Here is a 25,403-nt window from a genome sequence, read left to right as displayed (position 1 = left end):
GTTTACGCTGTGGTGCTGTCCATCAGCACCACGGCCTCACTCCCCACACATGCGCACTCGGCCGCCGAACATCGCCGACATCTTCCGCCGCAGCATCTGGGGGTTTCCTTTAATAAGGAGACCCCCAGAGTTCCACGTCGGATCGCCGCACACTGTAGAAGCCCCCCATGTAGCTGCACCGGCACCCCTGCATACATACCGCCGCAGATCACCCGACGCCTCTCGCCGCAAAATCCGTAGTGTTATTACAGAGTATCTGACACTGTAATTACTGTACGCATAGAAGGAGCCCGGGCAAAGCATCTTTGAATCTGCAGCCAGGGCTCCCCATTGGTCCGCTGTGTGAGCCAGTGTATCTGACACTGTAATTACTGTGCGCATAGAAGGAGCCCGGGCAAAGCATCTTTGAATCTGCAGCCATGGCTCCCCATTGGTCCGCTGTGTGAGCCAGTGTATCTGACACTGTAATTACTGTGCGCATAGAAGGAGCCCGGGCAAAGCATCTTTGAATCTGCAGCCATGGCTCCCCATTGGTCCGCTGTGTGAGCCATTTTTGTGATTCAAAGATGCTTTGCCCGGGCTCCTTCTATGCGCACAGTAATTACAGTGTCAGATACTCTGTAATAACACAACGGATTTTGTGGCGAGAGGCGTCGGGTGATCTGCGGCGGTATGTATGCAGGGGTGCCGGTGCAGCTACATGGGGGGCTTCTACAGTGTGCGGCGATCCGACGGCGAGCTCTGGGGGTCTCCTTATTAAAGGAGACCCCCAGATGATGCGGCAGCGACGTGCGTTAGCCAGTTTAGACATGCTTTTTGCAGGTCTAAGCTAACGCACATGTCTGCCAGGAAGTATTGCTTCCCGGAGGCATGATAAGGGTATTTGGCTAACGTGTTAAGAACTCGCTGGGCGATTATATCGCCCAAGCGAGTTCTTTTCCACCTGGGGGGGTCTAAAGTTTTATAAGATTAGGCGATGCCCCCATCGCCTAAGTTAAGAACTCGCCAGTGCTAGAGTTAATCAATAGAATATGGCCCCATGTGTCTAAAATAAATAAAAATTTTCCCTAATTGATTAGTTTAAAATCACTGTTACTTTCTGAATACCTCCCATATACGCAAAACTCGGTTTTAGTTGGGCACACATTGCACACAAAAACTGGCAAGGAAATAGGACCTGTGCATTCAGTATCCTGCTGGGGGCAGTAACCCCACAGGGCCTTCTACTGGGATACTGAGAATGGTAAACCTACTTTGACTTTTTGGATTCTTCATTAATTTACTTTGTTGTTGGTATTTGTATTTCACCTGCCATTAGAATCAATTGTCGCAGGAGTGCTACATTCAGACCTCAAAACAAACGTATTTGTTTGTCTGCGTGTGGTGGAAACCACTCTATTTTTCTTTGGATGTGCCCTTGACCTGGTTAAATGAAAATTGTAGTCATTTTTATAGTTGTTCATGACCTGATAAAATAGAACTATAAAATAGTTACATAACATAGACCTTGCATAGCAAGGTCATAACAACTGCTACAGCAAATGTGCTGTTGTTATATAGTCAAGTTAAGGGATAAATAGCATTTGGAAATTAATTCAGAAAAAATGAACACCTCTGTGATTCCTAGTAGAATAACGCTGGCAACATACCAATAGATTTTAATTTTAAAGCAATCAGTTTATTTGGTTGACCTTAGAGGAGAATTTCATAACTGGACTGGGAATTAAACAGAAATACCATTGTAATTTATAACTATGAATCCTTTTTTGTCCTGCAAATACAGCAAAATGTTTGAATAGTGCTCAGACTGGATCTATTCTATTGCCTGAATTCTTACTAATGCCTGCAAGTTAGTCTCAGATAGTGATGGTAACAGAGCCAGGACAAGGTCCTCCAGACCAGCACCCAAGGCTACAACACCAAAGTGCACCCCTCCATCCACCCCAGACAAGATTATTAGACATATTAGACAAGAGGCACCCCAGGGCCCCCAACCCCGCCCCCCATCCACACACATACACACACACACCTTAATCCCTAGTTATCTGGCTTGTAGTCACTGCCATGTATCCTCTTTTCTTATTTCTCTGTTTTAGACACAATAGGGGAATGATAGCTGGGTGAGATGTGCGACCCCTCCTACACTGCGCCCTGAGGCTGGAGCCTCTCTCGCCTCTGCCCCGGCCGGCACTGGATGGTCATGTTTAGGAGAACTCATGGAGAAGGATGCGATCAATTTATTAATCTATCAGCTAATCAAACAACTCACATGCTTCTCCATGATTTTTCCTAGACATGATGACCACTACCAGTCTATGAAATGAATAGTAATAGAGTCTAAAGCAGTTGGAGTCGAGTGAAATAAGATTATATGAATGGTATGCATATAGCAAAGAAACCACATTTTTCTTCCCTCTTTCTATCTTGTCTGTAAGTAGTATTGTTGTGAAGGGTAGTTAAAGTGGACCTGAACTCTTGCACAGGACAGAAGGAAAACAGAGAAATGCACCCTGTATGTATTTAGAGAGTTTAGCCTGTTTAATTCCCCCTCATTTGTGTCTAATCACAAGTTGTAATCTGATCTCTCCACTGTGTCACATGACTGCCTATGGCAGAGATGGCAGATAAGCCCATTTGAAAGCACAGGCTGTTAACAATATGCCTGCTTCATGAATCAGGAAGTAGAAACAGTGCAGATTTATTTTAGGATTTGTATCAGCTGTAACAAAGAAATGTTTTTGGTTAAAGGTCTCTTATGCTGTTGTGTATCTTTTAGGGCAGAGAGGACATTCTGAGTTCAGGTGCGCGTTAAGATTTGGAAGAGGGTCAGAAGGTGGCAATTGGTCCAATGCGTTAATATATTTTCTTTGTAGCCATGAGTAGCAGGTGTTTGCATTTGCTTAATTTGAGTTGTGAGAAGTTGGTTAAAGTACTGCTAGACAAAGTTATAGGGGAATGTAGCAAGAGAGTGTGGATATTGAAATTATGGGAGCTGAGGCCAACTGTAGCAAACTATTTGGTGAATAAGGATGTCACTTCACTTCAGGATTATGAGCAGGAACTGACTCACACACCCTCCTCTCTCTTCTTATTTAAACACTGCGTCCACAGCTGGATAACACAGTTGTGTCCTCTTCCCTTGATAAATTATGATAATGCCCGTAGAACCAGTGGGGTTGCTGAGAGGGTCCTTCGTCTGCTTGCTGCACTGCCTAGCCTGCACCACCTTGCATCTTCTCTGGGCTAAGCATCTTATTATTTATTACACTATGCACTTCTATGGGTTGCTCCACTATATAGCTGTAGTTCAAGCATTGGTTATGCACTAATGTTTACAATTGTACAGTTTTTTCAGCACAGGCAATTTGAGATGTGATTTGTTAATTATAGGATATATATGTGTTTAGATATGCGCATGTCTTTACCTTAGGCCCAGTTCACATTAGCTTTTTTTTGCAGAACGTAACCGGAACGTATATTGTACAAACGGAACAGATGTGAAAGAATCCAATGATAACCTATGGATCCATTCACATGCACCCGTTGGGCGAACAGTGTTCGCCACTGTTCGGGTTCTGCAGAACATCACCCTGTTCGGGTGATGTTCGAGTTCGGCCGAACACCTGACGGTGCTCGGCCAAACCGTTCGGCCATATGGCCGAACTAAGAGCGCATGGCCGAACGTTCCCCGAACGTTCGGCTAGCGCTGTGATTGGCCGAACGGGTCACGTGGTTCGGACCCGAACGCGCTCTGATTGGCCGAACTGTCACGTGGTTCGGGTAAATAAATACCCGAACCACGTCATATCTCCGCCATTTGTCTGTGGGTTTAGCTTTGGGTAGGCAGGCAGGGTAGTTCGCGCTCCAGCCACGCTAGCCAGGGTCCCCCCCAGTCATTGTGTGTCACTGCTGGGAACAGTAGTACACCGCTCGTTCAGCCACACTATATAGCATTCTGTGTACTGTTCTGTGTCTGCTGGGAACAGTGGTACACCGCTCGTTCAGCCACACTATATAGCATTCTGTGTACTGTTCTGTGTCTGCTGGGAACAGTGGTACACCGCTCGTTCAGCCACACTATATAGCATTCTGTGTACTGTTCTGTGTCTGCTGGGAACAGTAGTACACCGCTCGTTCAGCCACACTATATAGCATTCTGTGTACTGTTCTGTGTCTGCTGGGAACAGTAGTACACCGCTCGTTCAGCCACACTATATAGCATTCTGTGTACTGTTCTGTGTCTGCTGGGAACAGTAGTACACCGCTCGTTCAGCCACACTATATAGCATTCTGTGTACTGTTCTGTGTCTGCTGGGAATAGTGGTACACCGCTCGTTCAGCCACACTATATAGCATTCTGTGTACTGTTCTGTGTCTGCTGGGAACAGTAGTACACCGCTCGTTCAGCCACACTATATAGCATTCTGTGTACTGTTCTGTGTCTGCTGGGAACAGTAGTACACCGCTCGTTCAGCCACACTATATAGCATTCTGTGTACTGTTCTGTGTCTGCTGGGAACAGTAGTACACCGCTCGTTCAGCCACACTATATAGCATTCTGTGTACTGTTCTGTGTCTGCTGGGAACAGTAGTACACCGCTCGTTCAGCCACACTATATAGCATTCTGTGTACTGTTCTGTGTCTGCTGGGAATAGTGGTACACCGCTCGTTCAGCCACACTATATAGCATTCTGTGTACTGTTCTGTGTCTGCTGGGAACAGTAGTACACCGCTCGTTCAGCCACACTATATAGCATTCTGTGTACTGTTCTGTGTCTGCTGGGAACAGTAGTACACCGCTCGTTCAGCCACACTATATAGCATTCTGTGTACTGTTCTGTGTCTGCTGGGAATAGTGGTACACCGCTCGTTCAGCCACACTATATAGCATTCTGTGTACTGTTCTGTGTCTGCTGGGAACAGTGGTACACCGCTCGTTCAGCCACACTATATAGCATTCTGTGTACTGTTCTGTGTCTGCTGGGAACAGTGGTACACCGCTCGTTCAGCCACACTATATAGCATTCTGTGTACTGTTCTGTGTCTGCTGGGAACAGTAGTACACCGCTCGTTCAGCCACACTATATAGCATTCTGTGTACTGTTCTGTGTCTGCTGGGAACAGTAGTACACCGCTCGTTCAGCCACACTATATAGCATTCTGTGTACTGTTCTGTGTCTGCTGGGAACAGTAGTACACCGCTCGTTCAGCCACACTATATAGCATTCTGTGTACTGTTCTGTGTCTGCTGGGAATAGTGGTACACCGCTCGTTCAGCCACACTATATAGCATTCTGTGTACTGTTCTGTGTCTGCTGGGAATAGTGGTACACCGCTCGTTCGCCACTGTATAGCATTGTGCTCTGTGTCGCTGCTGGGAATAGTGGTACACCGCTCACCCGTCACTGTATAGCATTGTGCTCTGTGTCGCTGCTGGGAATAGTGGTACACCGCTCACCCGTCACTGTATAGCATTGTGCTCTGTGTCGCTGCTGGGAATAGTGGTACTGTATAGCATTTCTGTACTGCCACTGTACTGCTGCCAGTCAGCGTGTACTGTAAGGATAAGTGAAATGAGGAAGAAATCCGGTGAAAGAGGGAGGGGCAAGGGAAGAGGTGTTTCCCCTGACGGTTCACGTACAGGCCACAGGGGAGCACCCAAGAAAACCCACTCAATACCGCCCATGTTGTCCAGGACAACAACCCTCACAAATCCAAAAGAACAGGACCAGATAATTACTTGGATGACCTCTCAAGCGTCCAGCAGTGGGTTAAGCAGCACCAGCACATCACGCACGAGGTCCGAGTCCTCAGCCAGTTACAAGGAGCCAGTGGGCACAAAGCTGACACAACCGGCAGCGACACCACGCACACAACTGCCAGATAACCAGTCCGATGAATTACCTCAGGACACAATGGGGTATTCGCAGGAGCTATTCCCAGCCCAACAAACTTCCACCTTTCAAAGGTCAATGGAGGAACAGCCAGAAATGTTGTGCCTGGATTCACAACCGTTAACTGTGGGAAATGCACCGCGCACTGAAATACAAGGCGAGTCCGAAGAGGACTCGGAAACCCAAATCCCAGAGCAATTTGGGCAGGAGGGGTTGCAATTGCAGGAGGTCGGCCGACAAGATCTGGAAGACGACGTTGGAGTGTGCTGCGCAGAGGTTGTTGTGGGGAGCTCTACTCCACGGCGGTGGCCCACAATGACATATGACGAGTTTGAGGAGATGGAAGAGGAGGGTATGGACAATGTGGACAGAGACCCAGATTTTGTTTGTGAACGAGAACATCGCCGTCGTAGCAGCAGCACAGATGAGTCTGTTGAAGAACACACTGCTGCACGAGTTCGCTTTGTGCCACAAGGTAGGCGGCGCGCAATTTCAGGCACCACAAGCGTGGAAGTTCAAGTGAGAGGCAAAAGAGGAGCAAACAGAAATCGCCAGCAAGGAGGCAGGTGCTCCAAAGTCTGGGCTTTCTTTGAAGACTGCACTGAGGATGTTACCATGGCGATTTGCAAGGTGTGCAAGACCCGCCTGAGCAGGGGGAAAAATATTAACAACCTCTCCACCACCAGCATGAGCCGTCACATGCTATCCAAACATCCCACTCTTTGGGCAAACGCGTCAGGACAGGGTACCAGAAACAACACTGCCTCCCTTGGGTTCACCAGACTCACCACCAGACCCGCCTCAGCAGCAGCAGTAGCCCAGCCATTGCGTGGTTCACAACATTCACAAACATCAGACGACGCTGACACTGTCACTTTCCGGAGTAGTGCTCTTGAGGTCTCCCAGTGTTCATCAAACACAACAACCAACAGCCCTTCCGTGTGCAGCGCTACGGTTCAGTTGTCTGTGTCGGAGATGTTTGAGCGCAAGAGGAAATTGCCAGCAAATGACCCCCGGGCCGTGGCAGTAACAGCCAGCATAGCCAAGCTTCTGGCCTGCGAAATGCTGCCATATCGATTGGTGGAGACAAACAGCTTCAAGGGCATGATGTCAGTGGCCATCCCACGTTACGTGGTTCCCAGCCGCTACCACTTTGCGCGCTCTGCAGTGCCTGAGTTGCATGAGCACGTGGTCAGCAAAATAACCCGAAGCTTGAAGAATGCCGTTGCCTGCAAGGTTCACCTCACCACTGACACCTGGACGAGTGCGTTCGGCCAGGGTCGATACATCTCCCTTACCGCGCACTGGGTGAACCTTGTGGAGCCTGGCAGCGATTCCTCACCTGCTACGGCACGGGTGTTGCCCACGCCACAAACAGCTGCACCGCCGTCCCTCCCACTGGATAACAGCAGCACCTACCTCTCTGACTCCTTCTCCTCCAACGCATCTCAAAGCTGTACCTCATCCGGAAACGCTAACCCAGCAGCAGTAGGATCGTGGAAGCAGTGCAGCACAGCTGTTGGCATGCGTCAGCAAGCGTTGCTGAAGCTAATCTGCCTTGGGGATAAGCAGCACACAGGGGAGGAAATTTGGAGGGGAATAAAGGAACAGACGGATTTGTGGCTGGCACCGCTGGACCTGAAACCGGGCATGGTTGTGTGTGATAATGGGAGTAATCTCATTCGCGCTTTAAGGTTGGCTAAGCTGACACACATCCCTTGCCTGGCGCACGTGATGAACCTAGTAGTTCAGCGGTTCCTGAGGACATACCCAGGCGTGCCCGATCTGCTGTTGAAGGTGCGTCGAGTGTCCAAACATTGTAGAAATTCCAGTACTGCTTCGGGGGCACTCGCCAAGATGCAGGAGCGCTTCAATCTCCCCCACCATCGCTTGCTGTGTGATGTCCCTACGCGCTGGAATTCTACGCTGCACATGCTAGCCCGCTTTTGCGAGCAGAAGAGTGCAGTGGTCCAGTACATGACGGCGCAGTACCGAGGCGCATCCGGCCAGCTGCCAAGCTTCTGTGGATCCGATTGGGCCAACATGTTGGACCTCTGCCAAGTCCTCCAAAATTTTGAGCAATCCACGTTGCTTGTGAGCAGTGACAACTCTTCAGTCAGCATTACCATACCACTGCTGTGTTTACTGAAGAGGTCGATGTTAAAAATCAAGGAAACAGCTGTCATGATGCAACTGGGGGAATCTGAAGGAGAAAACGATCAGCGTGATGGTACCAACATCAGGCCATCCGCCTCAGGGAACGCTGGCCCCAGCAGCTATGACGAAGAAGAGGAGGAGGAACAGCTGGAGTTGGAGCAGGAATTTCATGCCACCACTGACGAGGGCCAGAGCGGTGCACGTTGGACTTCCACAATTCAACGCGAATGGTCAGCAGAAGCAGACCAGGAGGAAGGTGACGACTATGATGCATCACAACAACTATCACAACGCTCACAAGAGGATGATGAGGATTCTGGTAGGACTCTGGCACACATGGCTCAATTCATGCTAGACTGCATTGAACGTGACCCACGCATTGTGCGCATTCTGGACAACACCAATTACTGGGTTTATACCCTTCTGGATCCACGGTACAAACACAATGTTCCAAAACTGCTTGAAGAAAGAGTCAGACAGGTCAAAATGGAAGAATACCAGCAGGCCCTTGTGGAGACTTTAGAGAGGAGATTGACATCCTCCCCCTCCTCTAGCCAGTTGTACGCAGACAGACTGACTTCCGCAAACCCAGGACGACCAGGAGGGCAGCAAACAACGCAAGCCGCAGCTAGTACCCAAAAGGGAATGGTATCGGCAGTGTCCTTGGAGTGGGAAAATTTTCTGACACCCATGCAGCCGCAGCCCACTGAACAGCAAGCGTGCAGATCCACCTCCAACACCGATCGCCTGGAGAAGATGGTCAAGGACTACATGTCAGATGGCGTAGCTGTGTCGAACCATCCATCTGCACCCTTCAACTATTGGGTATCGAAGCTAGACACCTGGCACGAACTGGCAATGTACGCAATAGAGGTGCTGGCTTGCCCGGCAGCCAGCGTTATGTCGGAACGCTGTTTCAGTGGTGCCGGAGGCATCGTCACAGATCGGCGTATCCGCCTCTCTACAGAAAATGCAGACCGTCTGACTCAAATTAAAATGAATCAATCCTGGATTGGAAATGACTACGCAACACTCCAGGACCCCAACCAAGTAACATGACCAATGAACATCTGGGATGGTGTTGCGTTTCCGGGCCCTGTTTATTGAACCTCTCATCTGTATTACATTTATGACTGCATGGCGGCAAAAAGCATTGCTGCTATATCCGCACGCTTTTTGTCCACATGCAAGGCCTGGGTTGTTGTGTCTCACAAAGCGTGGCCTTCTCCTCCTGCGCCTGCTCCTGTTCCATCACGTCTGCTGCTGCTGGGTTAGCGTTGCCGCGTGGTCCCTGTTTATTGAACCACTTATCTTTATTACATTTATGACTGCATGGCGGTACAAAGCATGCTATCCGCACGCTTCTTGCCCTCATGCAAGGCCTGGGTTGTTGTGTCTCACAAAGCGTGGCCTTCTCCTCCTGCGCCTGCTCCTGTTCCATCACGTCTGCTGCTGCTGGGTTAGCGTTGCCGCGTGGTCCCTGTTTATTGAACCACTTATCTTTATTACATTTATGACTGCATGGCGGTACAAAGCATGCTATCCGCACGCTTCTTGCCCTCATGCAAGGCCTGGGTTGTTGTGTCTCACAAAGCGTGGCCTTCTCCTCCTGCGCCTCCTCCTGTTCCATCACGTCTGCTGCTGCTGGGTTAGCGTTGCCGCGTGGTCCCTGTTTATTGAACCACTTATCTTTATTACATTTATGACTGCATGGCGGTACAAAGCATGCTATCCGCACGCTTCTTGCCCTCATGCAAGGCCTGGGTTGTTGTGTCTCACAAAGCGTGGCCTTCTCCTCCTGCGCCTGCTCCTGTTCCATCACGTCTGCTGCTGCTGGGTTAGCGTTGCCGCGTGGTCCCTGTTTATTGAACCACTTATCTTTATTACATTTATGACTGCATGGCGGTACAAAGCATGCTATCCGCACGCTTCTTGCCCTCATGCAAGGCCTGGGTTGTTGTGTCTCACAAAGCGTGGCCTTCTCCTCCTGCGCCTCCTCCTGTTCCATCACGTCTGCTGCTGCTGGGTTAGCGTTGCCGCGTGGTCCCTGTTTATTGAACCACTTATCTTTATTACATTTATGACTGCATGGCGGTACAAAGCATGCTATCCGCACGCTTCTTGCCCTCATGCAAGGCCTGGGTTGTTGTGTCTCACAAAGCGTGGCCTTCTCCTCCTGCGCCTGCTCCTGTTCCATCACGTCTGCTGCTGCTGGGTTAGCGTTGCCGCGTGGTCCCTGTTTATTGAACCACTTATCTTTATTACATTTATGACTGCATGGCGGTACAAAGCCTGCTATCCGCACGCTTCTTGCCCTCATGCAAGGCCGGGGTTGTTGTGTCTCACAAAGCGTGGCCTTCTTCTCCTCCTGCGCCACCCTCCTCCTGTTCCATCACGTGTGCTGCTGCTGGGTTAGCGTTACCGGTCCCTTTTCCTGGAACCTCTTATATGTATTACATTTATGACTGCATGCCGACAAAAAACATGTTACCTGTGCAAAGAAAACAGACATTTCCCGCATTTAAAAGACAGTTTTCCCTTTGAAACTTTAAAATCGATTTTCTCAAAAACTATAAGCTCTTTTTGCTATTTTTTTTTTCCTCTTGTACCCACTCCCAAGGTGCACATACCCTGTAAATTTGGGGTATGTAGCATGCAAGGAGGCTTTACAAACCACAAAAGTTCGGGTCCCCATTGACTTCCATTATGTTCGGAGTTCGGGTCGAACACCCGAACATCGCGGCCATGTTCGGCCTGTTCGGCCCGAACCCGAACATCTAGATGTTCGCCCAAACTAGTACGGATATGTTCTATACGTTCCGTTCCCCGGACCTAAAAAATGCTGCAGGTCCTAATTTTCCGGACCGTTCTGCCCAGCGGAACGGAACCGGACAAAAAAATGCTGCAGCATTGGGGCAATGGAAAACGGAATGTTTCTTCACACTAGTGAAGAAATGGGCCATTCAAAAGGGGATGGGAGGATGTGGGGACGTAAACCTGAGCAGCGGTAGGGTGAGGGAGGGTGCAGCAGCCGGGCAGGAGGGTAAAAAAGGGTAAAATACATACCTAATGTTCTTTTCAAGCCGGCGGTAGAGGCTTCTGTCTTCTTCTGCGTCATGTGACTACATGACGCACTGTGTAGTCACAGCGGAAGAAGAGAAAGCCTCTACTGCCGGCTTCAAAAGAGCATTAGGTAAGTATTGAATGGCAAACTAAGTGAAAACTGATCTGATCGATCGTTGATCAGATCCGTTTTCACTTTCCATTTGGCAGTGTGCACAGAGCCATCCGGATATGGTGAAGCGGAGACCGGATCCGCTAACCGGATCCATTTGGCTCAAATCGCTAATGTGAACTGGGCCTTAAATGTGCATATGTATATACATAAACATGGTTTTACACAAATTAATTTCGCTACTATTCACCACTGTTTATTTTCAAGTTCATAATATATCACTACTTTGCACCATACTGAACCCGGGTTCAAACACCTGAGAGCTCATTACCTGAGCTCCGAGTGTTGGTATCATTTATATTACTGTGTGCTATATCAGACAGATTATTGAATTGCATAAGGCATTATTTGTGGAAGGAGTTTTATGGGGTACTTGATGTTTTTAATGATGGTTTTTAACATATTGAATTATCATAAGTTGCAGACTCCCCACTTTAGATTGTTTATAAGAGAATGCTGATGACAGCTTTTGACTCCCTTTCACTTCAGGTTCCCTTTACAATGAGGGACTATAGTGTTCTGCAACACTAAAACATTGTACAAATACAAAGAGTTAATATTACTTTAATTAATATAGCAAATCATGCCCATGTGGATCCAACATTAGCAATTGTTTAATTAATGCCTGGCACTTGGATTGTGCATCTGCTGGAGTGCCGAGGTGAACTACTGCATTTTAACAACAGATTTCCCTTACAGGTGATGCTCGGATGGCTTCATTTTTCATAAACTTAATTATAAAGCAATTTAGTTAAGTCACTTGCCTCAGTAACTTCTCTGCACTTTCAAGATAAGTGACGGTAAACATTTTGTTTTCACAAAGTTGTGGTAAAAAAACATTTACAGCTGGAGGATTTATGTGATACAGCAAGTAAGAATAAGCAACCTGTGACTCTCCGAGTATTGTTAATCTAGAACTCATGTGAGTTTGCCTAGCAGAACAGACAATTCTAATTACAGTTACAGAGGTTACAGCTTTAAATGTGTTTATGAAAATGTGGAATGAAATCTGTCTGGATTCCCTCTGATGCATGATCTTATGCTTTATACAGTTTCATTTCCCTTTCTTCATATACTCTCTTACCCTCGTTACATGACTTGGTAGATGGGTGCTTTACAATACTTAAGTTATAATATTCAGTGCACTTGCGTAACTAAAAATCATTACCTCCCCCCCGTAAAACTTTCCACCATGAGGGTGTGACTGACCGGCCACGTGATTCTGTCTACACTCCGGCTCCAGAGAGATCCTGTTCCATAATTGCAATCTGCCATGCCTTCCCACTCGCGTCCAACCCCCCACTTTATAAAGCATGCAGCCAGTTTTGACGAGCCCCCCGTGGCATAGAGTTTGAAAAAAAAGCACATTTAAAAGGGCGCAGGATAACAGTGGTAGAATATTGGTAGTTTAACCAATACTCTAATACATTCATATAGTAAAATATTAGTAATATTGGTAATATTTACTGCTAATTTACTATGACCTAACCTCTCCCCACTCTCACACAGAAGCCTCCCCTGGTGGTCCCTAACCCTTAACCCCCTTGGTGGTGCCTAACCCTACACCCCCTCCCCTCTTGGTGATGTCAAACCTTTAACATATCTTGGTGGTGCCTAACCCTTAACCCCACCCCTGGTGGTGTCTAACCCTAACCCGCCCCCCCCCCCCCCCGGTGGGCAACTAACCTTAACCCTCCAACTAACTTTAACCCCAACCCCAACATCGTGTTTAAAAGGGCACCCAAATTGTGGCTACAAATGGTGGTGACAAATAGTGGCTACACATAGAAAATATCAGCTAAAAATATTTTTTGCTAAATTGTAGCCGCTATTATAGCGGGCACCCATTTAATACTGTATGCGCCAAGATTTCTGTACAGCTGCTAAAATCAATAGGGGAGATAGCCACTCCCTTTTAAACTTTTCAAATAATTCTCCCTGTAAGCCTCCGGGCTTCCTGCTGTCACAGGGGCTGCTGGAGCTATAGTTACACCAGTGAATCAGTGTAGCATAAGTGACAGAGTGGAAATTCATGGTAATGCTGAGCTGGAGAATGCGATTTTAATTAAATAACTGAAGAATTGTCATGTATTTTAACATAACAGTGAATAACCAAATGTTTCCAGCTAGCAGACGGAGATTGCTTTAGCATGTGACTTGAATTAACATGAATTCATGATTGCACCATTATTTCCACACAGACTATCCATTGGCTCTACAAACAATAATATCATCACCTTGGATCTCAAAAAGGATCCTTTCAATGGTTATATACAGGAGAGGGGAGATTAGTGTTAGGCAGGGGAGAGCAGGGGAGAGGGTAGGATAGTGTTAAGGTGGCCATACACTGGTCGATTTGCCATCAGATCGACCAACAGATAGATACCTCTCTGATCGAATCTGATCAGAGAGGGATCGTATGGCTGCCTTTACTGCAAACAGATTGCGAATCGATTTCAGCATGAAACCGATCACACTCTGTGGAGCTGCCGCCGCCGCTCGCCCGCCCGCATACATTACCTGATCCAGCCAGCGCAAGTCCCCCAGTCTCCGCTGTCTTCTTCTCCGTGCTCGGCTCCAGCTTCACTTAACTTCCTGTCCGGGGAAGTTTAAACAGTAGAGGGTGCTCTACTGTTTAAACTTCCTGCTGGGACAGGAAGAAGTGAAGCCTGCCGGACTCGGAACCCAGCAGAGAAGGAGCAGCAGTGACAGCGGGGATATGCGCCTGCGGAAAAGGTAATGTATTGCCGCTGTATTGCGTCGGTCGTCAGGCTTTCAAATGCCGCTATTGACGCACTCCCGATCCACCGGTGATCGAGCAAAATCTTCCGCACAGACAGGAACGACGGGAATCGACGGGAATGATCGATTTCGGTCAGAAATCGATCGTTCAGTCAACGCTTGCGCAGCGATTTCACAGCAGATTTGATCACAGCGATCAAATCTGCTGTATATGGGCGGGAAAATTGTTAGGTGTATGGGCCCCTTTAGGCAGAGAAGAGGGGAAGTTAGTGTCAGGCACAGAAGAGGGGAGGTTAATGTTATGCAGGAAAGAGGGGAGGTTAGTGTTAGGAAGAGGCAAAAGGGAGTCTAATGATAGGCAACAGAGAGTAAGTATAAGTGTTAGGTAGAGTAAGGCTAGTGTTAGGGAGAGGTGGGGAGAGGTTAATGTTAGGCACAGGAGAAGGGAAGGTTAGTGTTAGGCACAGGAAGGGAGAGATTAGTGTTCCACAGTAGAGGTGGAATTTAGTGTTAGGCAGAAGAGAGGGGGAATTTAATTTTTGGAAAAGGTGAGGGGAAGTTAGTGTTAGGCACAGGAGAGGTGGAGGTTAGTGTTATGCGTAGGTCTGCTGATCTAATATTCAGTAGAAACATTTTTTTGTCAACTTACCAGCCAAGATAAGATTTACACTCTCACATCTGACCTTGGCTACATACCCTTGTCTACTTGCAATTGCCGACCAATGTGGGAACTGGCCGCACTTTGGCTTTGGCTGTAACTTATACATCTACTGACAGACAGTCTATCTATCCGCCATTTTAAACTGATATTGGTCCACATATATAATAATAACTTTTAGGACATATTGCAAGAGAGCACCACAGTTCTCACTAACCTCCCCTACATAGAGCTTTTTACATTGACATATGGTTTTATCACCTAGACTGTGATGCAATGGTAGATAATTCTGAGAACCCAAGAAGTGGTTTTCAATTTGGAGCATCTATATAACTTGAACATGATGCAGTGATAAACCTTGAGGGCCCGTTTCCACTATCGCGAATTTACATGTGCATCCCGCATGCGATTTCGCATGGGCAATACAAGTGGATGGGACTGTTTCCACTTGTCAAGATTTCTGAGTGTTTTTCTCTGCAGAAAAAATCTGCACGGCAGAGCCATCAGAATTCGCATACCGCATGCTGCTATGCGAATCGCATACAATGTATTTAATAGGAAATTCGCATGCGGTTTTGGTATGCAAATTTTCATGCGAATTTGCATACAATTTCGCATAGAAACAATGGAAAAGCACACAGGCATCGCAATGGTTAAATTCACATACATAGTCATCCATGCGAAATCGTATGCGAAATCGCATGAAAATTTGCACACAACCGCATGCAAAATTCGCATCCGCATGCAAATTTGTCCCACAGCAATTCCCACCGCACAAGTGGAAATGGGCACTGAACCTCTGGGATTTATCCCCGTTCTTATAAAGTTACATCTATACAGCTTTAAAGGACACCCAAAGTGAAAATAAACTAATGAAATAAACAATTGTATCCATCTTACTTCTCCTAAAAATGACTTTTTAAGATATTCCACAGTTTTATTTTATGTTTAAATCTACTTTTTACTTTTTAACTGTTTTATTGTTTTTGCTCAATGACACATTAATTGAAGTATGCCAGAGCTAAAATGTATGAACTGTTGACCCTTTTTATCTCTTTCCTGCTCTCAGAAGCCATTTTCTGCTAGGAAAGAGTTTTATAGTTGGAATTTCTTATCAGTGAGGGTCACACTGTAGTCACTTCCTGTCTGAGTCAGGACTGAGTCAGCCACGTACATACCAGATATTTAACGCTTTCAGGTAGAGAAAGAAAAAAAGGAACACAGCATAGTTATTAGTGTGCTAGGAACTGTACATACCCATGTCTATCTCATCATGTCACATGTCACCTCTGGTATCCTTTAACAATAGTGACCTGTATGACCCAGTTATTCCTGATCACTGCAATCTTCTCCTAATCCTAAGTATTCACTTATGAGCTCTGATCTACCACTAGCCATTATTCCCTCTTCTTTCTTCTCTATTGAGGTTAATTCTCCCATCTTTACCTGTCCTGGAAATTCAACAATGTGGCTGATCTTCTGCCTCCAATAGTTTTAGCTATAGACCCAGAACAAGCATGCAGATCAGGTGCTCGGACTGAAGTCTAACTAGATTAGCCACATGCTTGTTTCAGGTGTGTGACACTTCTGCAACCAAAGAGATTAGCAGGACTGCCAGGCAATTGGTATTCTTTAAAAGGAAAAAATATGGCAGCCTCCATATGCCTCTCACATCACGTTTCCTTTATACACATTCCTGTGGCAGTCTAGTCTTCTTTCTACCTGGTGTGTAGTGTATCCTTGCCTTTGCCACCAGCATAGTGAAGGTCTGGGAATGATCACTTTGTGTATTCCCAAGCAGTCATTGCAGTTGGTCTTTGTGCAGTAAAATCAGTCACATAACTAGGGGGATATGTGGTTAGGTTTCTGTTTTTTAAAGAGGAACTTTAGCGAAAAAGAGGAAAAAAAGAAATCAATACATCACAATGTGAGAAGCTAAAAAAAAGAAGTGAGTTCAAGAAATGACTGATAATTTGTTCATGTTGTTTGAGTCACAATCTGCCTGCAAGTAATCATATTTAATACTTGCAGACATGAAAAAAAAGACAGCACTAACTGCAATTATCTATAATCACATCCACTAACAATGCAATAGGCTAAAAGTTTTTTTTTTTTTTTAATAGATATGCATATACACAGAGGGAGATACTGGTTGCTTGTCAGTCGGAAAAAAACTGTTATTTCCCAAAATGCAACGAGGTTCACAGACAGGAAACTGTCAGGACCTAGGTTATGATATCACACTGTGGGAGGGATTTCACCACAATATCAGCCATACAGAACCCCCTGATGATCTGTTTGAGAAAAGGTAAAGATTCCTCATGGGAAAAGGGGGTATCAGCTACTGATTGGGATGGGAAGTTCAATCTTTGGTTACAGTTCCTCTTTAAAGGGGCACTATAGCAAAAAATTGTAATGTTTAAAATATGTGCAAACATAAACAAATAAGAAGTACATTTTTTGCAGAGTAAAATGAGCCATAAATTACTTTTCTCCTATGTTGCTGTCACTTACAGTAGGTAGTAGAAATCTGACAGAAGCGACAGGTTTGAATTAGTCCGTCTCTTCATGGGGGGATTCTCAGGGATTTATTTATTTTCAAAAGCACTTAGTGAATGGCAGTTGCTCTGACCAACTGCCAAAAAACTGTGTAGCAAGCAGGGAAGCTGGCCATCATCATTGCTTAAATCCTTTTTCGGGAATATCTTTATAAAGAATAAAAGCCTTGCTGAGAATCCCATATGAAGAGATGGACTAGTCCAAAACCTGTCACTTCTGTCAGATTTCTACTACCTACTGTAAGTGACAGCAACATAGGAGAAAAGTAATTTATGGCTCATTTTAGTCTGGAAAAGCGTACTTCTTATTTGTCTATGTTTGCACATATTTTACATTTTACAATTTTTCATAGTGCCCCTTTAAGCAATAGATTTAGAGGTGCTGAAGTGATGAAAAAAAAGCTAATAGATAAAAACAAAGATGTTACTTTTATTAAAGTATAATGTTGTTCTAATTTTGTGGCTCCAGAATTGTCTGTATATATTCCAATATATCTACCTGACCTACCAAACAACTGGTGGAGAACAGCTTGATTCAATATAGATATCCTCCTGCTGTATCTTGTGTCAGTGAGACATAGACACCCATTAGTGTGGTAGTCTAGAAATGCTGGCCTTATGAGAAAATGCATGTATTGATTCAGATGTGTCTTATGGACATGGCGAGTATGAATAGGCACACTTAACAACATCAGTATCTCCAGGGTAAAGATACAGTAAATCGCACAGGGAAGCAGAGATAAGTATAGCTATGACTGCTGAGAAGAACATGTGGCAAGATGTTGTGTAATTGGAGGCTGATGAGCATTTTGTTGAAATAAATGGTGTTTTTGTGGTTTTTACTGACATTAAATGTCACTGATGTCTTGTGTTGTTGGTTAAGGAAAGCTTTTCAGACAGTATCAGAGCTGACACTAACCACACTAGAGACATCCTGTGGCTATATTCAATCAATAGCACTTCAGCAAATATTTACAATTGAATCATTTACTTTTTATTAAGTGTCTTTATTGCTTCCATGTCCCAGGACTCCCATTTGACCCTTTCTCCTTATTACCTTTACAGTGCTTATTATAACTATAAAAAGACAACAGACTACTTCCAATATCTTAATGGATGTTCAGTTTGTTGTTGAATACCAATATATTAAGCTGAGTTGACTCTGAAATGTTTAGCTCTACAATTATGCTTTCTTGATTTATGGTCCATTCTTTGATTAGAATGTATCAGAAGTTAAACTTTTACATGATGCTTCCCTACTACCTACTGCAGTTTCATTGGCTACCACCTTTGTGCTGATGGCTCTGCACACCTACAATAGACATTTTGACTGGGTGGTGAAGCACAGCAAGTAAATAGTCACCAATAACAAATACCGTATATACTCGCATACAAGCCACATTTTTGACCCCCAAAAAGGGGGCCAAAAGTTGGGGGGTCGGCTTGTATGTGAATCGTGGGTGGTGGTCCGTGGTCCGCGCCCCCGCCCGCTCGCCCGCTCCCTCCCTCTGCGGCCGCTGCTGCTATTACCTGCTTTAGGCAGCGTCCGCTTCCTAATCCGGGTTCCCCTCTTCATTATGCGCACACCGTAAGTGTATCACAGCAGCGCGCCCGGCGCTGCTGCTGTGACAATGCAGGGGGCAGGATAGAGCGGTTCCCCTGGTAACGGCGATACACATCGACGTTACAGGAAGCCGCGCTCTTTCCTGCCCCCTGTATTTTCACAGCAGCAGCACTGGGCGCGCTGCTGTGATACACTTACGGTGTACGCATGATGAAGAGGGGAACCCGGATTAGGAAGCGGCCGCAGCCTAAAGCAGGTAATAGCAGCGGTGGCCGAGGAGGGAGGGAGCGGGCTTGGGGGCGCTATACTGGGCACTATACTGGCTATACTGGGCACTATACTGGGCACTTTACTGGCTATACTGGGCACTATACTGGCTATACTGGGCACTATACTGGGCACTTTACTGGCTATACTGGGCACTATACTGGCTATACTGGGCACTATACTGGCTATACTGGGCACTTTACTGGCTACTATACTGGGCACTATACTGGCTACTATACTGGGCACTATACTGGCTATACTGGGCACTATACTGGCTATACTGGGCACTATACTAGCTATACTGGGCACTATACTGGCTATACTGGGTACTATACTGGCTATACTGGGCACTATACTGGGCACTATACTGGCTATACTGGGCACTATACTAGCTATACTGGGCACTATACTAGCTATATTGGGCACTATACTGGCTATACTGGGCACTTTACTAGCTATACTGGGCACTATACTAGCTATACTGGGACACACTGGGGGGATCACACGCCTGCACCAATCCAGCATTTCCTACCCCCGGCTTATATGGGGGTCAATCATTTTCCCCTGGTTTTTCAGGTAAAAGTTGGGGATCGGCTTGTATGCGGGTCGGCTTATATGCAAGTATATATGGTAGTTAATTTTGGCTATTTTGATCTCAGGTGATTTAAAAGAGTGAAAATATTGTGTGAAATGTCAGGGTTGCAAAAATGATAATCTTAAACCCTTCCATAACTAGAGATGGCCCGAACCTCCGACTTTCGGTTCACGAACCGCAATAGACTTCAATGGGGAGGCGAACTTTGAAAACTAGAAACATTTATGCTGGCCAGAAAACGATGGAAAAGATGTTTCAAGGGGGTTTTTCAGTGACTACAAGAGGGAATTTTCAAAAATACCTTATAGTTTTTGAGAAAATCGATTTTAAAGTTTCAAAGAAAAAAGAGACAATTCATTAAAAAAAGAGCCGATTCATTAAAAAGAACCGGATCATTCATGAACCGTTAGTATAGCTTAGAATGAGTCCTGTGCAAGACATATAGCTGCCGGCTCCCGCTGTCTCTCCCCACCTGCCTTCACCTGTCACCCTCACCTAGGCTGGCACCCGGTGCACCCATAAATATTGTTTCCTGCTATCTTTTTAACATATCCTGCAAATTTGGTTTTGCTAGGATGTAAGGGGCCTTTGCTATTAACTGCTAAAGTCGGCGGGTGATAACCAACCAGAGTTATAGGGGTGCAAAAGTGCTGAATTTTGCCATTGGCTTTCATTGGGCTCCCTATTTCACTTTCAAAAATCTCAAATCTTTTCAAAGCACGATGGCTCAGCAGTGGCAAATTTTCTAGCATTGTAGAGACTTTTAGGGGGCTCAGGACTGGTGAGTTTGAACTCACGACATGAGTTCACGACAAAGTCTGAAGCTCACGACATGTCACATGCAGGTAGAAGGCATATTGTTGTACTTGCACCCCAACGTTGGGTTCCCTACATCTCTGCAAACCAGAGTTATGGGGGTGCAAAAGTGCTAAAATCCCCCATAGGCTTTCATTGGGGCCTAAGTTTTGAGGGTACAAAAGCGCAGGTTTCTGCCGAACGGTAAGGTAAGGGCCCGAAACTCACCAGCCCCGAGCCCCCTTAAACTCCGTGCAAAGCCTAAAAATTTGGGGCCGCTCAGCCATACTGTTTGGCAGGAACCTGCACTTTTGTACCCTCAAAACCTAGGCCCCAATAAAAGCCTATGGGAGATTTTAGCACTTTTGCACCCAAATAACTCTGGTTTGCAGAGATGTAGGGAATCCAACGTTGGAGTGCAAGTACGACAATATGCCTTCTTCCTGCCAGAGTCCTATATCATGTAACAGGTGTGGAGCACTGCTATTCAGTGTGTGTACCACTCATAGACATAAATAGAAGATAATAGCTGCGCTTCTGTTTGTGATTGTGTTTCTTCCAGTATAAGACAATCAACGAGTAAAACAACACCCCCCGTCAGGTGGGGACTCACTGGATGGTGCGGCCTTCAGAGCCCGATGTCGCATTTGGGGTATTGGCCACCCCACAGCCTCTCTGGCACCTCCTGTCTGGTCCTTCAGGGAATCAAGTTTATCACCAGCTGTATATAATAAAAATGGAGACTCCTCATCGCGTAAAAGTCTACTCATGGCTTTATTCGTTTTTGTTTTTTGTTTTTTTTTTTCAAAATCTTTTTATTTTAGGAAAAGTATCAAATAGCATACAGTGCAATTAAAGAGAATCACATTTGTCTTAAAGTGATTGTTACATATCCATTAGCATTTGAACACACAGGAAAATGTATAAGGTTGTAAAGAAGCTGTTTCCTAGATATAATAATGCACATAGGGTAGTTGCATCACCAGGAAGTTCAAATTGTCCTGCAGCACAATAAGAATCAGGATAGGTGCAATCAGAGACTGAAGTTACCATTTACATATGATCTAATAGTGCCAGCTCTGTTAGTATTAAAGTGTTAAAGGCTAAGATGGTGTACCACTTATAACTGATGATACCTGAAATTTTTATAGTATCGCCCTCCCTTCCCTCCCTCATTACCCTCATGGAGTGTATCCATGCAGCCACCAATTTCCTATCATGCTTTCTTGCACATTATTGCAGATAGTGGACCATCAACAACCAAGGTTAGGCCAGCACTAGTAGCAGATGGACGGACTAGCTACTCATTAGTGCTATTTCGAATTCATCCGAGTGTCTGAAGAAACTCCAGTACGCCCAGGTTTTCTTATATATTTCGGGCTTATTTATTGCAGTATATGATAGGTCCTCCATCAGCTCAGTATTGTCCAACTCTTTGACTAGTTCTTCGGTGTTCGGAAGTGTAGCGCCCCCCCCCCCCAGTGCCTAACTAATAGACATTTGGCTCCATTAAGGATGTGCTTGACAACTGATCTTTTATATTTTTTCATGGGCCAATTATTGCAGTGTAGTATATAAAACTCTGGGTCAAAGGGTACCTCTCTGTCTGTTATTGCCTTGACAGTCCTCTCTATTCTTTTCCAATAGTCATTGAGCATAGGGCAGGACCACATTAGGTGTAGCAGTGTACCCTTGTGTAAATTGCATCTCCAGCAGCTATCGTCCCTAGCAGGATATATAGATTTAAGTTTCACCGGTGTTAGATACCAGCGTGTGAGGAGTTTGTAGTTCATTTCTTGTACCCTTGTCACTCTAGAGGACTTATGAGTGTAGATGCAGATCCTCGAGCGCTGCGTCTCTGTGAGGGACCTTCCCAATTCCTTTTCCCAGGTCCCAAAAAAGGACATCTCAGGTGTCGCAAGATCTGAGAGAATTAGGTATATTTTAGATAGTGTTTTGTCTGTTTTCCCTTCCTCAGTGCATAATAGTTCAAAGTCTGTAAGGGCTCTATTTAAGGAAGCGCTAAGGCCCAGCGAGACCAGCAGATACCTGTATTGAAAATATTCCCACCAGCTGAGATTTGCTTCTGTTTCCCCTCCCCTTAGGTCGGTGAAAGAGGCCCAACTCCCTTGTTTACACATGTCTTTATATCTAATGTCTCTTGTCCTTCTGGGTGCAGGGGACGGCAACAACTTCCCTTCCCCCCCACGGTCAGGATGTGTGGATAGGGGCAACAAAGGAGATGGGAAGGGGGATAGGCCCAGATGTTTGTTTACTCTATGTAAGACCAATAGGGTGACGTGTGACAGGTATGGTAGACCCCAAGATTGTTTAGGTTTTAGTGATGTCCACGTCAGGTCCCCTAGTGGGAAATTTGCGAGGGTCATTTCCATATTCACCCACTGTTTATTTTGGCTATGTCTGTGCCAGTCTACTGCACGTGTCAGGACTGCTGCCTCATAGTATCTAATTACACATGGCAGGGCTAATCCTCCCTCCTGCTTGGGGCAATAGAGGATATCCCTTTTTAATCTCGGAGGTTTGCGTCTCCAGATGTATTCATTAAAGATTGATTGCATCTGTTGGAAAAAAGAGAGGGGTATATCAATCGGCAATGTCTGAAACAAGTAAAGGAGTCTGGGCATGACATTCATTTTTAGGATGGATATTCTTCCTAGCCATGAATAATGAGGGAGGTCCCATCTTTTAAGATCGGCGCTCAGTTTCTGAAACATGGGTGAAAAGTTATTTTGATATAGGCTTTTGGGAGAGTCAGAAATGTTGGTTCCCAGGTATTTGATTGCTTTGGTGTTCCATTTAAATGGAAAATTAGCTTTAAGTAACTCTTCGATCTCCTGAGTTAGGCCTGCATTATAGGCTTCGCATTTATCAAAATTAATTTTGAAGAAGGAAGCATCCCCAAAAGTGCGGAATTCCTTTATCAAGATAGGTAGGGTAATTGATGGGCGCGTCAGAAAGAATAGGAGGTCATCCGCGTATGCTGCTATTTTATGGTTAGTTTCCCCTATGGTGAGTCCTGTTATGTCTGGGTTGTTTCTAACCCGGCTCAGAAAAGGCTCCAGGGCCAGTGCAAAGATCAGTGGAGAGAGCGGACATCCCTGCCGAGTACCGTTTTTAATCTCCAGAGTTTCTGAGAATATGCCATTCACTTTGATTTTTGCAGTTGGTGATGTATATAGGTTTCCTATACATGCCAGCATTCGTTCTCCCAAATTTATGTGCCCCAGTACTGCCTTCATCCAGCTCCAGCATACCCGATCAAAGGCCTTCTCTGCGTCGGTGGAAAGCAGCATACAAGGAATACCCCTCGATCGGGCATACCGGAGCAGACCAACTGTTCTTATGGTGTTATCTCTGGCTTCTCTCTGGGGGATAAAACCCACCTGGTCCCAGTGTATGAGGTGTGGCATGTGCTCCGCGAGTCTATTTGCAAGGACTTTAGCGAATATTTTCAAGTCCGAGTTCAGCAGGGATATGGGGCGGTAGCTCCCACACGCCGAGGGGTCTTTTTGGGGTTTTGCTATAACCGTTATATGTGATTCCAATGATTGTTTAGGGAGAGATAGTATGCCCCCTCCTTCCGCTAGTGCATTAAATAACCTGGATAAATAGGGTACTAGGATAGCTCTGAATTTTTTATAGTACTCGGCAGGGAAGCCATCTGGACCCGGAGCCTTCCCCGATTTAGTCCCTAATATCACTTTTTGTATTTCTAACTCTGTAAAGGGCTCCTCTAAGGAGGCCTTCATGTCTTCGGTTAGTTTTGTCACGTTTGTCTTTTCTAGGTACTCCTGTATGAGGCGGGGGCCAGGTTCCTTAAGTGTTCCCGCGGGTGACTGGGCTAAGTTATATAGTTTGTGATAAAAGTTTTTAAAAATCCTAGCTATGGATTTGTTTCTGACATGTTTTTTCCCCTCTGGGTCAATTATTTGTGAAACATAGGTGCGCTGTTGTTGTTGCTTTAGTGCTCGTGCCAGTAGCCTACCCGCTTTATTTCCATGCATATAGAATGTATGGTTGCATCTCCGTGCAGCCCACTTGGCTGAGTCTTGGAGTATCTTATTTAATTTGTGCCTAGCTTCTGTTAGGTTCAGTAGATCTCCCTCGTTATGAAATTTTTTTGTGGCTAGCTTCTAGGGATCGGATTTCCTCTAACAGTAGTTTAATCGTCTCCCCTTTTTCACGTTTGAGTTTGGTGCCCCTCTTAATCAGGTAACCTCTAAGGACACACTTATGGGTCTCCCACAGTATGGGTGCCGAAACATCCTCCTTATCATTATTTTGAAAATAGTTCTGGATTTGATCAGCAATTTTAGCCTGGGAGACTTCTTCCTGGAGCATAGTTGTGTTCAGACGCCAGGTAAATGGTGTATCTTTCTTAGCTTGGCAATTAAAGATCACGGAGACCGGAGCGTGGTCCGAGTAGGTGATTGTACCAATTTCTGAGGAAATATGTTCCGTCAGTAGGTTGTGGGAGACCCAAAGGTAGTCCAACCTTGTGTAGACTCCATGCACGTTTGAGTAGAATGTGTAGTCTTTGTCTTGGGGGTGTGTCACTCTCCACGTGTCAACCAGCTGCCTTTCATGTAGTGCCTTTTTCATTCTGTTTAATTTTGCATATGCTACACTTGACCTCCCATGAGAGGTGTCTATTGTTGGGTTAAGCGCAACATTGAGATCTCCTCCCACGATAATGCTTCCCTCTGCAAAGGAGTCTAGTGCAGTTAAGAATTGTAAGAGAAATTTATCTTGGTCACTATTTGGGGCATAGATAGAGCATAAGGTGTATTTTTGATACATAATAGTACATTTCAGCATAACATACCTCCCCTGGGGGTCTGATTGTACGTCAACTTCTATGAGAGGGAGTGTGCTACTGATTAGTATCGCTGTCCCTTTTACTTTGCCCATCTGCG

The sequence above is a fragment of the Hyperolius riggenbachi genome, chromosome 1, assembly GCF_040937935.1.
Source record: "Hyperolius riggenbachi isolate aHypRig1 chromosome 1, aHypRig1.pri, whole genome shotgun sequence".
Classification (NCBI taxonomy): domain Eukaryota; kingdom Metazoa; phylum Chordata; class Amphibia; order Anura; family Hyperoliidae; genus Hyperolius; species Hyperolius riggenbachi.
This window is presented reverse-complemented; position numbering follows the sequence as displayed.